The following is a 14772-nucleotide window of genomic DNA, read 5'->3' on the forward strand; positions in this document are numbered from 1 at the left end:
TGGTGCACAATATCACTGGAAGTTTGAAACATCAGCCTGCTCTTGTCTCAGTTTCATTTATTCACTAGCCTTCAAGGTCACTTCAGCACTGTTCATCTGTCCAGGATTGACCCTGTAGTAATTGCAACAACTTGGAATTACTTGATTCTAATATTCTCCAATATTTATATTGGTGATGAAACCTCCAACAGCAGCAACATTTAACATTTGATGTGGTTTACATCCTTCTGGAAAGGGTTCTTTGTGATGTGTAAAGGCTCTTTTTCCATCCCATTTACTAATGCAGAGAAACATCACCAAATATGATTCAAATTTTGTTCGGAAACCAGGGATATTGTGAGTGTATGATCATACTTACACTACTGTCTACACATCCAGTATGGCTTGTTTCGACCTCACCATTTCTTGCTTGGCCTTCACATTGGAGGATTATTTTCAGGCCTGTGACTATGATGATTTGTACATGGATTGTTTACCAACTTGACCACATAACACCCAGCTTGGAGGACCAGGCTTTCTCTGATTGGTTTGCCCCCTAGGAATGGTGGATTACCCTTCACCACACCTGAGGCAGCCCCCTCCCACTCCCGACCCCTCTCATGGAAGGTGAGATTGAAGAATGAAAATGAAAGACACCCTCTGCTTCCACTTACGTGTCGATCTTCTGTTTTCTTTTCTTGTTTATTTCACCCCCAATGGTATTAGATTGTGATGCCAAAGTCAGACTTTGTTAACAGTTACTATCAGACTATTTGCATAAAAGAAACATTGCTGTACTAAAGATTGTCAAATTTTTTACAGTAGTAATTCTAGTCTAACTGTGCTTCTATATTATATTTACAAAGGAATGATGATGTCAAATAGATCAGCACCAGTATTAAATAAATAACTATTACAATGCACAGTATGCAGATACTTCTGTTACGTTACCTACTATTAGAGATTCTGTTGTGTTTGTGGAGGAACAAAGGGTAGACAAATTTACTTTTATCTCATCTATCATCAGTATGTTCACATACAGACATTGCCAAGATGATCACAGGCATGAAGAGCTGCAGATTGGATGGCAGAAGCAGGTTCTATCAATAGGGAGCCCAATTGCATCTTACTAAGAGACTCTACTTCACAAACCTTGTGAAAGTTTCTACAAAAAACAATGGCTTTGAGGCAGTGAATGTGTACAAATCCATCCTATCCGTCCTAATGCAGATGAGGTAATGGGGAAAAGGTTTCATTTGAAGGCAGTGTGTCTGGCTGTCCTCAAATGGTGTATCCAGAGAAGAGAAGGGAAGGGAAGGGAAGGTTGGCAGGTCATGCAAAGCAGCATTCAGTGATCCTTCACCATCCGAAGAGAAGGCCACTTGAGAACAGCAGCTTTCTGCAGCTTGATATGTTTCATGTGCCAAGCAACCGCCCTGATACCACCCAGTCTGACTAGGAGCTCTCCCCATGGGTGCCATCCACACACCCACCCGCCCACCCACAGCAATTGCTGTGTGGCACAACAGCCATAGCCAGGAGTTCCAAAGCTCCAAGGAGACAAGCAACCACTCCTAGGCATACGTGGGAAGGCAGCAGCTCAGGTATCAGTTGTGTGATGTGTGTGTCGTCAGGGGGCTCAGCCATATGGGTACGTAGCAGCCCCACCACACAGACTGGCCGGTCTCAGTGGCCGTGCGATTCTAGGTGCTCCAGTCCGGAGCCGCGCTGCTGCTACGGTCGCAGGTTCGAATCCTGCATCGGCATGTGAGTGTGATGTTCTTAGGTTATTTAGGTTTAAGTAGTTCTAAGTTCTAGGGGACTGATGACCACAGCAGTTGAGTCCCATAGTGCTCAGAGCCATTTGAACCATTTTTGAACACAGACTGGCTGCATGTGCTGGTGACCTAGCAGGGTGGAAGAGGGCTAGAGTGGGGAAGGGAGAGGGGAAGGAAGGGGGGAAGAGGAATACACACTTTAGATGCTAGGGAGGGAGTTCTTCCCCATACGGCTCACACTAGAAGCAGGAAATTTTGAAGTGGAGGTCAACCTCAAGTGGGGACCTAAACGCCAAAAAGGATGAAAGAATAGGCAAAAGGTACAAAGTTGCAACCAATACAGGAAACCAGTTGGATATTCTGGTTGACAAAAACAAGGACACAGAGAGGGGAAGCAGGTGACCATGTGTAAGGAGCGAGGATAGGGAGGGAGGGTAGCCAGGGAAGAAAGAATTGGCTGCAATAGCTTGGGGCCCCATTTGTTTCCTGTATGAACTCACAAAAGAACTTGAGCCCCGGGCAGTGGGGAGGAGGGGGGGTGTTGGATGGGGGCACCAGATTGGATTGAAGGAAGATGGAAGATATTGAAGCAATTCAATTGAGAGGTGCGCTAAATTTTGACCACTGAATTTGATCAGTAAGCATTTGCTATGGAGATCTTCATGAACTCAGATGCGAAACCCTGGAGGTAAGACAACACTCTTTTAGTGAGGCACTGTGGTGGAAATTTAGAGAACCAGCATTTGATGCCAACTGCAGAATCATTCTACAACCGCCAGCATGTATTTTTCCATAGGAGCATGAAGACAAGGTGCGAGAAACCAAATCTCCTACGGAGGCTTTTAGATAGTTTGACCTTCCACTCGCTCAGTTTGTGAATGGAATAGGAAAGGAAATGACTAGTAGTACCTTGACTTGTGGTACCTTGTGTCATACACCGTACAGTACCTTATGGAGTTCATTTCAGAAAGTAGTTGATTTGTCATGAAGCCCAAAACTTCATGGCAACTAACACGGCATATGTGGGCTTGAACATTAACTTCTGGTGGAAGAATTTTGATCAAAAATGCCAGATTCAGTAGTTTACAGGTGTAGTAATCATTCGTATTTGAGTATGTAGCATAAATACATCATTTATATTGTGACTCATCCAAGCAATATTTTCTTAGATGTACACGAATTTCGGTCATGCTGTTTACTTTTACTATACTGGTTTTATTTTTGTCATTTAGCTTTAGATTTCTCATCAATCCAACTCAAAAGCTCCCTGGGTGAACGCTGTAAGAAGGAAAGATTGATCAATATCCAAACATAGCATAATATTATGAGACTAAACAGGATACTAGTATCAGCAGTTCCACTGTAAAATGGCATCCCTGTGACAAGATTTTGATATGATCATGATCGTGTAGTAATGGAAAGATGATTGGACTATTTCGCCACCTGCGTAAGCTAAGTATTTAAAGGATGGGAAGTATGGCAGGATTCGAAACAACTGTCCATAGCCAAAACGTACTAGTACACTATATGATCAAAAGTATCCAGACACTCCCCAAACATGCTTTTTTCACTTTAGGTGCATTTTGCGGCCACCTAATGCTGGGTACTCAACATCTGCGTCCTCAGCAGTCATTAGAGATCGTGAGAGAACAGAATGGGGTGCTCTGCAGAACTCATGTACTGCGAATACGGTCAGGTGATTGGGAGTCATGTGCATCATACGTCTGTATTTGAAATTTATCCCTAGTCCCACTGTTTCCAATGTGGTAGTGAAGTGGAAACATGAAGGGACATGTACAGCACAAAAGCGTACAGGCCAACAGTTCAAGAGGGTCATAACATCTAATAGGAAGACGTCTATCCAGACCATCACACATGAATTCCAAACTGCATCAGGATCCACTGCAAGGATTGTGACAGTTACGATGGTGGAGAGAAAACTTGGATTTCATAGTTGAGCAGCTGCTCGTAAGCCACATATCATGCCAGTAAATGACAAATAACATCTTTCTTGGTGCAAGGAGCATAAGCATTGGATGACTGAACAGTGGAAAAACTGTTGTGTGTAGTGACAAATCATGGTACACAATGTGGTGATCCAATGGCAAGGTGAGAGTATGGTGAATGCCCAGTGAACATCATTTGCCAGTGCATGTTGTGCCAACAATTAAATTCAGAGGCATTGGTGTTATAGTGTGGTCATGTTTTTCATGCAGGAGGCCTGCAACCCTTGTTGTATTGCATGGCACTATCACAGCACAGGCATACATTGATGTTTTAAGCACTTTCTTGCTTCCCACTGTTGAAGAACTGGAGAAGCATTTATGTTGCATAGTAGTCATGGCAACACAGACACTGATACAAAAGAAGTGAAAATGGTTAGATGCAGGTGGGAAGCTGCTGAGTACCATTTTTAGTACAGTCAGCAATGATGACATTCTGGAGTTAAACAACATGATAGGGGAATTACAAGCAATAGCAGATGCAAATTGGAAAATAGTAGAATAGCATACCATATAACTGACAAATCTGGAACATTATTAAATACATTATGTCAGGATAGTACAGGAACTGACTATATAATTGGCATGACCTGTCATGGATACTTTGGGAATACTGCATGGACATCTACAGAAATTTATCTGAGACAAGGGAAAAATTCTAAAATTGTCATTTTTATATAACTGTTTCTGTGAGTTTGAGAATGTATAATGCACTAAAACTCAAATTAATAGAGAACTAAATATGTTGTTGTTGTTGTTGTTGTTGTGGTTGTTGTTGTCCTCCTCAGTCTGAGGGCTAGTTTGATGCAGCTCTCAATACAACCACATTTCATGCACACATCTCCGAATTACTGCTGCATCCTACATAAATTTGAACCTGCATACTGTGTTCATCCCTTGGCCTTTCTCTACAGTTTTCCCCATACACTTCCATGCAAAACAAAACTAATGATTCCCTGATGCCTCCAATTCTGTCCAACGAGACAATCCCTTCTTCTATTAGTCAAGTTCTGCCACAAATTACATTTCTCCCATTTTGATTGAATGCTTCATTAGTTATGTGGTCTACCCATCCAACCTTCAGCATTTTTCTGTAGCACCACATTTCAGTGGCTGCTATTCTCATTTTGTCTGAAGTGTGCACATTTCACTTCCTTAAAATGCTATCCTCCAGAAATAGCTTCCAAAAGGCTTCCTGGCTCTTTAAATTTATATTCGCTATTAACACGTTTCTCTTCTTTAAAAAAAAAAAACACTTTTTTTGACATTGCTTGTCTGTATTTTGTAGTCTCTCAACATTGGCAATAATTAGGTATTGTTGTCCTCAAATGGGAAAATTTATGTACTATTTTTAGTGTCTCATTTTCTAATCTATCTCCCTCAGCATTGCTTGAATCAGTTTGCCTTTTATGTTCATCTTAAATCCTCCTTTCAAAACAAACGTAATAGTATGCAGGCACTGTCCATTCAATTCACTTCAGAAGTTTTCATTTCTTCTTCTTGTATTTTAATTCCATCATCAAATTTTTCTTCACTTCCCTCAATTACTTCTTCACATTGTGAAGGGTGACAAACATTGGGGATAAGCTTCAAGCCTGTCTCATTCTGTTCTCAACCACTGCTTTGCTTTCATATCCTTTATCTACTGTCTGATTTCTGTGCAAGTTGTATACAAACTATTGCTCACTGTATTTTACCTTTGCTACCTTTGTAATTTCAGGAGGTGTATTTTAGTCAACACTGTCAAAATGTTATTAAATGTATAAATGCTATTAGTGTAGGTTTCGTTACAGAAAAGCAATCTTGCAAGAAAAGCCATAGAGTCAATATCACCTTGCACATTCTTGCATGTCTCTCGAACTCAAACAGATCAGTTTCTGTCAATTTTTCCATTCCTCTGTAACTAAGTTCAGCTGGAATTTTGCAACTGATATTTTGGTAATATTTGATGCTGCCAGCAGCTGCTTCCTTTGGAACTGTAATTGTCAGATTCTTCTTTAAGTCTGAGGGTATTACATCTAGCTCACACATCTTGAACATTAGGTGGAATAGTTGTCATGGATGATCCCTCACAGATATCAGTAGCTCTGAAGGAATGATGTCTATTCCAGAGTCTTTGTTTCAACCTAGGTCTTAACACTGCTCTACCAAATTATTCTCACAGTATCATATCTCCCACTTTATCATCATCTACATGTTTCAATACACTTGAATTTTTAATCAGTAGTCACTCCTGCCTGGCCAGTTTGCACTTTCTGTCAATTTCATTTTGTAGTCATATGTGTTCTGGATATATCTAAGGGCTTCACAAGGCCTCATCTTTTTATCCAATTCTCGCTCTACTATCTTTACTATTTCATCCCTCAGAGAAACCCATTTGTATTAGTGTACATTATTTCTCAAATCCACATACATTTTTCTCAACACATAACAATCATACTGGGATGAATTAGATGTCGTTGGAATGGATTTTCCACCACTTTCTGATGCTGCATGTTGCTTTTGCACTAAAACGTACTATTTGTGGAAAAATTTAACACAAAAGAGACTTATACACAGATGGGCATCATGTATGCCCAGATTCATATCTATATTTTATGAATTTACCAAATTAATTATGAATGAGAGACTACCTTTTCATATTACCTTATTACAAATATGATTCTATTTCTTTTAAGGTACTTATTAACTGGATAATTTACATACAGCATTGTCACAGATAACCACCATAAGCACTAAGGTAGTCCGTTATATGTGGCTGTCATACAAGTTGACTCTTCTAAATGAATATACTTCCTGAAATGACAGGTAAATCATGTGAAGGCAATGATGATAAATATGTTTATGCCACTATGGCTTAAGGTGCTTACTGTAACTGGAAATGTTTGTTGAGTTACAACATTTGAAAAAATTCAGTTGGACAGGAATAATAAATAAAATAAAATAAATCCAAATTACTAGTAGTGAAACTACGTAAATAGAACTAAATTTAAAAATTCAAAACCCTGTTTCTCAAAAGAGTAGAAATATAATTGAAGTTTGAAAATCATAGAAATTTCCTTTGTGCTTGGTAATGATAAAATATCATATAGTAGAATTGCAGGCAACCGTTGCTAGAAATGTGCAAGAGTAAGGTCTGTACTCTCAGATTCCACAAGGGGCTAGTGCTTCCCCTCCCCCCTCCCCCTTTCCCACCACCACTTTCACCACACCATTGCAGATGCCTCTGGCATAGTGAATAATGAATTGGATTGGACTGGATAAAAAGTTGACCAAATTTGTTGGCTGAAAGAATTGTTGTAACCAGGTTACTTCTCTTGTTGGCAGATAGTTTGAGTGATGCAAGAAATAGCATTGTTGCAAGATGCACTTCACCAAATGATGCATTGATGGTTGGTCTTCTATCACCACAACAGTACTAGCAAGATTATAAAAACCACATCAAGGCCAAACAATAGATTTGCAGTACATAGGTAAGCTGACTGAACTAAGGTGGTTGCTATTCTACTGCATGTGAACGGATGTAGGAGGGGGTAGTAAAGACAAACACAAATAACATTGCCATGGATGGAGCTCATGCAGCACATATTTCTGCCACTAAGCATCTATAGGGCAGATCGTTTTGTATTATCAAGTAATAGGGGGGGAGAGTGTGGCAGATGTGATATGCGTGTTGGGATGGAAGCCATTAAAGTGAAGACGTTTTTCGTCATAGCGAGATCTATTTACGAAATTTTAGTCACCAACTTTCTCTTCCGAATGCGAAAATATTTTGTTGAGCCCAACCTACATAGGTAGGAATGATCATCAAAATAAAATAAGAGAAATCAGAGCTCGAACAGAAAGGTTTAGGTGTTTGTTTTTCCCATGCGCTGTTCGGGAGTGGAATGGATGAACCCTTTGCCAAGCACTTACATGTGAATTGCAGAGTAGTCATGTAGATGTGGATGTAGATGTGTCAACTGCATTGTCAATCCTGCTTGCTCTGTTGATCTGCGGTGACTGTTTCTGCTAATGCTATTTTCCTCTTATTTCGCTTTTTATGGTGGCAAGTTTAAATGAACAATGTGCAACTGTGAAATTTTGTGTTCTGCTAGGTAAAAATGCTGTTGGAACTGTATTAATGTCGAAAAACAGCTTTCAAAGATAACGCTATGTGAAAAACTCATGTGTATGAATTTACTTGTTTCTGGTATCTGAGCTGTTGATTTTCGTTTGCAGCTTGTTGGTTTTTTTTTTTTTTTTTTTTTTTTTATTGGATGCTTGTGCTTGTTGTTTGTTTCAGAGTTGTGTTGACTATTTTGTTGCTTGTAGTATGGTGTGTGTGTGTGTGTGTGTGTGTGTGTGTGAGTGTGAATGTTGCTGGCTGAGGGGGGGGGGGGGGGGGTGTTTGTGGGCATGCATGTGCAGTACGTTTTCTGGCTCAACGTTGATAAATTTGGATGTGATTATGGTTCTGAATTTTTTATGAGCTTTTTCATTTATTGTGAGGTTGTAGTTTGTTTGTCACAGGGCAATGTCTTTCAAAGGAGGGTTTTCAAATTTCTCTTCGATTAGTTTTATTTGGGAGGCATAGGTTTATCAATTACCACATTTCAACTATATACATATCTAGTTAACATGGACCATGGACGTTCCCATTGGTGGGGTGGCTTGTGTGCCTAAGAGATACTAAAACCATACTGAAGGAGCAATCAGAATGCTGGGTTATCTGTTGACAGGTCAGAATAAAACATGGTGTTCCTGAGAGAAGAAACAGTCTTTTCAGTAGTTGCAGGGGAAGCAGTCTGGATGATTGATCTGGCTTTGTAACATCAACCAAAATGGCCTTACTGTGCTGGTACTTCAAACATCAAAAGCAAGGGAAACTACTGCCATAATATTTCCCAAGGGCATGCAGCTTCACTGTATAGTTAAATGATGATAGCATCCTCTTGGGTAAAATATTCCTGACGTAAAAATGTCCCCCAATTGGAACTCCAGATCGGACTAGTCAAGAGGTTGTTGTCATCAGAACAAAAAACTAGCCTTCTACAGATTGTATTATGGAATGTTAGATTTAATTTGGCAGATGGGATAGAAAATTTTAAAAGGGAAACTGGTTGTTTGAAGTAGAGACAAATCCTCTGGTTAGATGAATACAGGATTATAAATAAAAAAATAAAATAGGGGTAGTGCTACAGTAGGTTTAATAGTTAATAAGTAAAAAGGGTTGCAGGTAGGGTACTATGAGCAACATAGTGAATGCATAAATTTATCCAAGATAGACACAAAGCCCACACCCACCACAGTAGTACAATTTTATATGCCACTAGCTCTGCAGATGAAGAAAGAAATGTTTCAGATTGTTAAGGGAAACAGAAATTTTCTAGTGATCAAGGACTGGAATTTGATAATGTAAAAAGGAAGACAAGGAAAAATTGTATATGAGTACACACTGGGGGAAAGGAATGAAAGAGGAAACCACCTGGTAGAATGTTGTGAAGAGCTTAATGTAAACGTTGCTAACACACTGTTTACGAATTGTGCAAGAAGGATGCACATGTGAAAGAGACCTAGAGATACTGGAATTTTTCCAATTGATTTATAAAATGGTATGACAGATTCCAGATTTTAAATTCTGAGATTTATGGAGGGGCAGATGTGAACTCTGACGACAATGAATCGGTTATGAACTGTGGATTCTAACTGAAGACATTGCAGAAAAGTAGAAAATTAAGAAGATGGGAACTGGATAACATGAGAGAAGCAGAGGATCTTGAGTGTTTCAGAGGGAGGATTGGGCAACAATTGAATTAAATGGGAAAGGAATCCAGTAGAAGACGAATGGGTAGTTTTAAAGAGTGGAAATAGTGAATGCAGCAGGGGATCAAATAGGTAAAATGACATGGCCTAGTAGACCCCCTTGGACAAAACAGGAGATATTCAGTTTAAATGATCAAAGAATAAAATATAAAAATGCTGCAATTGAAGCAGGTGAAAGGGAATACAAGCAACTAAAAAATGAGGCTGACGGAGTGCAAAACGGCTAACCAAGATTGGCTAGACAACAAATGTGAGGATTCAGAAGCATATTTCGCTAGGGGAAAGACACGTACCACCTACCTGAAAATTAAAGAGGCCTTTGTAGGAAAGATAATGAGCTGTATGACTATTAAGAGCTCAAATGGAAATCCAGTCCAAAGTAAAGAAATGAAAGCTGGAAGGTGGCAGGAATGTATGGAGTGTCTATGCAAGTAAGATGAACTTGAAGGCAATATTATAGACTTGGAAAAGGATGTAGATTAAGATGAGATGAGAAGCATGATACTGTGAGAAGAATCTAACAGAGCACTGAATGACCCAAGCCAAAAGAACAAACATTCTCTTAGAACTATCGATATCCATGGGGGAGCTAGCCGTGACAAAACTCTTCCACCTCATGTGCACAACGTACGAAAAAATGAAACACCATCAAACTTCAGGAAGAATATAATGATTACAGTTCCAAAGGAAGCACGTGCTGACAGGTGTGAATGTTACCAACCCATCTGCAGTTTTGGTTGCAAAATAGTAACACTAATTATTTACAGAGTAAGAATTGAAAAGCTAGTAGAAACTACCTCATAAAAAGTCACTTTGGGTTCTTCATATAGGTAGGAACATGCAAGACTATACTGACCCTACAACCCATCTTAGAAACTCTTTCAAAGAAAGGAAAATCTACATTTATAGCATTTGTAAACTGTGAGAAAGATTTTTGACAATGCTGACTGGATTACTCTCTTTGTAATTATGAAGGTAGCATGCATAAATTCTGGAAGCAAAAGGCTATTTACAACTTGTACATAAAAACCAGATGGCAGTTATAAGAGTGTAGGGGCATGAAAGGGAATCAATAGTTGAGAAGGGAATGAGGCAGGGTTTTAACATTTGCCCGATGTTATTCAATCCATACACTGAGCAACCACTAAAGGAAGCTCAAGAAAATTTTGGGGCAGGAATTTAAGTTCAGGGATAAGAAATAAAAACTTTGCTGCCTCTGAAAGAATTATATCATCATCAGCAAACCTCAAAGAGCTTGGAAAAGCAGTTGAGTGAAATGGTCACTGTCCTGAGAGGAGAATGTAAGATGAACATCAACAAAAGCAAAAGAAGGATAATGGAATGCAGTGGAATTTAATCAGTTCATGCTGAGGATGTTACATTAGAGAAACAAGACAAAAGGTAGTGATGAGTTTTGCTATTTGGATAGTAAAATAACTGATGATGGCTGAAGTAGAAATGTTATTAACCCTTTCAGTGCTCCAGACATAAATATATGCCAATCGTTTCAGTGCTACAGATGTATAAATACCATTTGCTATAAAAAATACTTACTGCGGTTCCCTGCTACAGTCGTATAGTTACGTATAATGCCAACAATCAGGCCAGCAAGTCAGAAGTAATTGTTGTGCAAGTATGCAGTTTAATTGTTGGAACACTAGGAAATACCTGAACGACTATCGAATGCTGAATTCTCTTTCTGCTGAGTTCATTCGTATCGCAATTTTACCTAGTTTGTGCGTTTCCGTTTCCGCGTTACCGAATAAAATGATGCGACGTTACCGTCCATTTACAGACGATGAGCTGCTGAGTATTCTAAATAAAAGTGATGACAAGGAACTCATCATGCCCAATCCAGCTGATTATGGGTGCACAGATAATGATGATGACGAGCTGGCAGATAAATCCACCACCACAAATATAAAAAATATTTGTGAACCAACAAACGATTTAACCAGCAAAAGTAGATCCAGATTTTGATGTTATCGTCAATTCTTTCTCCGATTCTGAAGGACAGCCTTAGCATATGCCTGAAAAATCTTCTAAGAGATACAAAACAGTTGATTTTAGATGGAAAAACTGATTTCGACCCTAAAGTGTATAATTTCGATAACAGTGGTTCTGGTTGCAAAATCGTCAATTTAGTAGATTTATGTACTGTATACGACTGCTTCCAAGTTTTTTTTTGCCAATAAATTGTGAGCTACATAGCTGAGCAATGTAGTTTATACTATGGACACCTTTGCAATGATGCCAGTGAAAAATCAAGACTGCGGCGTTGGAAAAACACAAACAGTGCGGAAGTTTACTGTTTACCTGCTGTAAATGTTCTGATGGCTCAATTGAGAAAAAATGAAATAAACAGTTATTGGACCAATGATCAGTTACTGTCTACTCCAATGTTCATGCAAATCACGCCGACAGATAGATATCTTCTGTTACTTAGAATGTTATATTTTGCTGGTAACAGTAAGGACCCTAGAGATGACAAAATCTGGAAATTACGTCGAATTGTGGATCACTTAAGAAAAGTATTTCCAGGTGCTTTCTATCCTTTTAAAAATTTGTGCATTGATGAAAGTTTAGTTCTCTTCAAATGTCGTGTCTTCTTCAAGCAGTACATTCCTTCCAAACGCCACTGATTTGGTGTAAAATTTTTTGTGTTATGTGATTGTGAAACTGGTTATATTCTTGACTTTATTATTTATGTGGGTGCAGCGACAGATATAAAAAATGAAACTGACTTTGGTGTAAATGTTGTAATACCTGTAAGCATTGTTCCCACTTGACTTGAACATTACCTTGGTAAAGGTCACACATTATATGTTGACAATTGGTACACTAGCCCAACATTATTTTCTTATTTGCATGACAGAGTGACTAATGTCTGTGGAACTGTGAGAACAAACCACAAAGGCATGCCTGCTTTATCAAAAATAAACTAGAAAAGTCGAGATTGAGTTTATGTCACAAATAAACTTCTTGCTCATAAGTGACAGGACAAGCGGGACATGAGGATGCTTTCAACTCTTCATACAAGCGAAATTACAGCGACTGACAAAATTGACAGAACCACGAATGAACCAAAAACAAAACCAGCTTGCATCGTAAGCTACACTGAAAAAATTGGGAGCCATCAACAGGAGCAACTTGGTGCTAAGTTCAGTAGAATGTGTACAAAAAAACTGTAAAATGGTATAAAAAAGTATTTTTTAATTTGGTAGATCTGTTTCTCCTCAATGTGGATGCGTTATATGAAACTCAAATGGGACGAAATATTTCAGTATCTGATTTTCAACAGAAACTTAGCAAGGAGATCCTAGAGATTCACCACCAACTGCAAACAGAGGGATGTCGTGGAAGGAGATCGGCTGATGGTGACAATCCCTTACGCCTAACCGAGCGTGACTATCTCACTAATCTCAGGAACTTCAAAGAAGAAGGCCACCCAGAGAAGATGTATTGTATGTGCAAAACATGATAAATGAAGTGACACAGGATACATTTGTGTAAAATGTTATGTGCCTTTATGTTTGAATTTTTGTTTTGAGAGATATCACACTTTGAAGTATTACTAATGTAATATGTTTTGTATTTTTTTCTGCTAATAAAGTAGCATTTTTGAACAAAAAAAGACTTCCTGAACAAAGATTTAAAATAGGAAATGATTTACACCGACAATACTGGATTTTGCGGCTCATTTTTATCTTAATAATAACGGTAGACTGGTACAGTCATATATATACGCACCAGGTGAAAATAACATGCACAGGGCGGGAGCCGCTGAGAGAAAATGTGCAGTGAAAGGGTTAAATGGAGACTGGTAATGACAGGAAAAGCATTTTTGAAGATGTGAAATTTTTTAATAATGAATGTAGATTTAAGTGTTACAAAATCTTTTATAGAGGCTTTTGAAATGCAGTGCTACCGAAGAATGCTGAAGATTTGATGGGTAGGTCATTTAACTATTGAGGAGGTACTGAATATAACTGGTAAGAAAAGAAAAGAATTTGTGGCACAACCTGACTAGAAGGTGGGATTAGTTGATAGGATGTATCCTGAGACATCACGGGGATCACCAGTTTAGTATTAGAGGAAGTGTCGGTGGTAAATATTTTAGAGGGAGGTAATGAGAGGAACAGTTAGCAGATACAGAAGCATGTAAGTTGCAGTAGGTATTTATAGATGGAAAGGCTTGCACAGGATAGAGCAGTATCAATAGCTGCATCAAACCAGTCTTCACACTGAAGACCTCAACAACCTCTAAAGAGCACTACCACCAGCATGGAATTCCTAAAAGAAGCTGTCAGTTCTGTTGGCTTACACTCAATGTTTCATGTCAGTGACAACACATGGAGCACCTGCAACAAATTGATAACGAATGAGATTTGAAGGATTGTGAAGAAAGAAGCTGCAGTGCACAAAATTAATCAACACACAGCATTCACTGGATTTTGCACTGAGAGATACTCTGCGCAAAAGCAGAAAAATAGGTGACTTCAAGCTAATAGCTTTTTTCAGTTAGTTATTTGAGATCCCATGTTTTGACACATCAACAGTTTCACAAAATTTTTGTTGAAACTCGGGATTGTATGGTGAAAAACTGAACCTCAGAGAAATCTGCCAGCTTAGGCATGGCAATGTTCTGAAAAGATACTGGACTGAGAATATCAAACAGTTTTTAATGAACCAACGATGGTATGACCACGAATTAGAAGATCCAGAATGGGTTGCCAACTTTGCATTTTCAGCAGATATTACAGGACACACAAATGCTTTGGACACTAGCCTACAAGATGAAAATCCATTAAATCACTGAGGAAGGTAAATCACTGTCACAAGAAAGCCTGCAGTGCAGCAAAGACAGCTTTCATCAAAAGCTGCAGTACATCTCCCCATTCTATCTTCCGACCATGAAAAGAATGACAAGCTAAAATTGTATTATCAGTTTGCTGATTTATGGAACAATACTACAATGGTGTTTTTATTGTTGTGGGAAGACATGACTAATTACAAAACTTAAGGGGAGAAGGGATCATAGAGGAAAATGGAATTAAATTTAAATGGAAGACAATTTAATTCATCATACATGTATGCAGCTCATCTGAGTGATAATCGGCTCACGTCATGATCACCTGAAAGGTTTGAAAAATGGCAGATTATTTGCCAATTAAAGCTGGAGAGATTTGAACCCACATTTTCCAGAA

Source organism: Schistocerca serialis, chromosome 2 (genome assembly GCF_023864345.2).
Source record: "Schistocerca serialis cubense isolate TAMUIC-IGC-003099 chromosome 2, iqSchSeri2.2, whole genome shotgun sequence".
NCBI classification, from domain to species: Eukaryota; Metazoa; Arthropoda; class Insecta; order Orthoptera; family Acrididae; genus Schistocerca; species Schistocerca serialis.